Below are 3,333 nucleotides of genomic sequence, written 5' to 3' on the forward strand. Positions count from 1 at the left end.
ACTGTGGGTTTGTTTTTCATTTATTACAAAAATATGTTTCTTTTCAGAATTTCCTTTACCAATAATAACAGACTTCACTCATCTCGTGAGTGATTCAGAGTTTCATCAGACAAATTCGGATTTCCCTCCATACAAAATGATAACCACACAATCAGGAACATCTCTCATAATGGTCGAAGACTACACCTTCTCGAAACATAAGTATAATAGCTACCGGTGTTCTAAGTATACTGCGAGTAGATGCAAGGCGTCTGTGAGGTTTGACAACTCGGGCAACATTAGGTCGTACCATGGCGAGCATAACCACGAGCCTCCGAAATATATAACTACACAAGGAAAATATTTGAAAATAAATTCGTAAAACTGACCACGTAGCTCAGAGCCTGTCCGAATTTTAGAAGCAGTAAGGAAAATTGGTTTTGGGTCGGGATGAACATTACAAGAAACAAGGAATACAATTAATCAATCAATCAATTCAATTTATTTCAGACAAATAAGTTCTTAATTAATAAGTACGTACCTGCGAGTTATTGTATATGAACATGTGAATGATAAAAAAAACAACATACATAAATCATTTATTTATTTACTCTTTATTGCACAACAAAATAAGGTATAAATCATGTTGTTACCAAGCTTAATTGAAACCGTCGTTGGTTTATTTTTTTTCACCGTATTTTTGTGTTTGGATTTTTTTAAGGTGGCTCGCTTTCCATACAAAAAACATCTACCATTTATTTAGTCACCGCACACTACAACTAAATAAAAATATGCGCATACATCTACTATACATTATCCGTCGTCGCGGTAGTGAATGAAATACATTGTTTCATACAGAAATTATGGACAAATCCATGTGAATTTTTTATTAATTTTACGTAAATGTGCGTGCCAAATTTTGTGTACAGACACAGAGCCGTCATATTTCGCGCATTTTTAGTTGACATTGTCATCAGTGACATTTGGCTCTTGACAAGTAATTATTTAAAGATATTGGTTTAGTTAACTCAAGCAGACTCAGAAATAATGACGCATTTTGTCAATAAAGATACATATCGTGTATTTCGACACTGCTAATGTAAATCGAAATGGCGTCTCGGTCAAACGACCGACTATGATGCAGAAGATCGTGGGTTCGAGTCCGAAGTTTTTTTTAATCATTTGAACTTTTATGGATTTATTAAGTATTTTTTATTTTTTTAATGGAATATTTGCATATTACTATATTGCTTTCCTATTTTTTATTTTCATACAAAAATACAATACAATCCTTTATTATGCCTTTGTTGATAAAATAAAATATTACACGTCTGGTATAATACATTATACATAGGTCATAGTATGGGCATAGTATTAGTAAAGTATTGCATTTACTGAGCTGGTTGACCTATGTTATTGTTGTGTGAATGTGTTTCTTCAACAACTAAATGGTTATATACAAGAATATGGGTAGCTTTTGCACATTGTAATTTTTCCTCAGTCACCCGTTGACCACGAACGCTGTAAAGTGTTTGAAACATCGGGATGAATTTTAAACTCATTATACGCGATTTAATCCATTTTCATAGTTTTTATTTCATGAGTAACTATCGCGGTAACTGAAGACAATATTAACTAAATGGTTACAAATAATAATTATCATCAATATAATCTGGTCCAGGCAGGCAATTATGGTCGAGCGATAAATGATAAAACATCTGGCCGTCCCTATAATCGCACTTACTAATAGTGCGACAGGGACGGCCTGATATTTTATCCCGTGCTGTACTAGCTTTTGCCCGCGGCTTCGCTTGCGTTAGAAAGAGACAAAAGTAGCATATGTCACTCTCCATCCCTTCAACTATCTCCACTTAAAAAACATGTCAATCCCAATCCGTCGCTCCGTTTGGCCGTGAAAGACGGACAAACAAACAAACACACATTATCTTTGGTGAAACAACGAATTCTTCCACTTCAGATTATAGAGTAACCAGCTTTTCCCATTTATAATAAACTAGCTTTTGACCTCGGCTTCGCTCGCGTAAGAAAGAGACAAAAAGTAGCCTATGTCATTCTCCATCCCTTCAACTAAATCCCCTTAAATAATCACATCAATTCGTCGCTCCGGTTTTGCCGTGAAAGACGGACAAACAAACAGACACACACCCTTTCCCATTTGTAATATTAGTATGGATTTGACATTATTTTATTATTTATATTTAAATAATTATATATGTATAGCCCAATTTCGTCGGTAACAGCGTGTTATGTAATGGCGTCGTTGGTGAATAGTCGTCTGTCACGCCGTGAAGGTGCGTTCGATTCCCAGGATTCTATAAACTTTTTGTATTTTTTTGGATATAAATTTCGTATTTTTTATTGACCGAGCAAGAATGGAGAGCCGAAGGTATCAATTTTATCTTAGAGAACATATTGATTTCTTTATTGTCATTTTGATTTTCTATTTATTAAGTTGAGATATAAAACACAACTTTTAATACCCTCGCTAAATATAATATTTTATCGAAATTACTCCTTAGATAAAAAAAGTCCACTTGAGTTTTTAAAGCATTACGTTACTCAGTTAACTATTGCATTTTCATTTACTAATTTAAGATTTCAAAAGCGATTTGAATACCCTTGCTCCATCGAAAATAAACAATTAGAAAAAAAATCATTCGAATCGTAGTTTAGAAACTAAAATTTATCTATACTTTTTTGGAATTTTTTAAAATTTCAGATTAGGATAATTATGTTAGAAATTCTGAGTTCGACGAACCCAACAATTATTACCATGTAAGAGAATAGGTTTTTAATCTTTTTTGTGGAAAACGCTCAGTAACTACTGTACGAGTACATATACATTTATGTATAATAATAAAACAAAAAATAGTGTCTCATAGTGTTGTGTTCCTGCCGGTGACTAAGGCTGCCAGAGCTCAACGAGGGTGTGGGGTGCTGAAGACGGGAGGACTTACGGAACTAATTTGTTCCGTCTATTGTCCTTTGAGTCGTCGGCAACCCAAACCCTCCTTTGAACTTGTACACTCCTTTTTGCTGTGCACACGCAGCAAAGGGGAGTGTACAAGTTTCTAATGGGGCGGCAACGCGCATGCGACACTCTTTGAGTTGCAGGCGTCCATAGGTTACGGTGACCGCTTTCCATCAGGCGGACCGTATGCTTGTTTGCCACCGACATAGTATTTAAAAAAAAAAGAGAAAGAGTCCTGGATTCGAACCATGTACTTCCATGCAAATCATGCGATGGCACGTATTTACCGCAAGGCTATTTAAACAAGCTGTCGCCGCGTGAAATTATCGACTAGAAGGAATACAAAAACACTGTTTGTATGT

Source organism: Leguminivora glycinivorella, chromosome 2 (genome assembly GCF_023078275.1).
Source record: "Leguminivora glycinivorella isolate SPB_JAAS2020 chromosome 2, LegGlyc_1.1, whole genome shotgun sequence".
Lineage (NCBI taxonomy): Eukaryota > Metazoa > Arthropoda > Insecta > Lepidoptera > Tortricidae > Leguminivora > Leguminivora glycinivorella.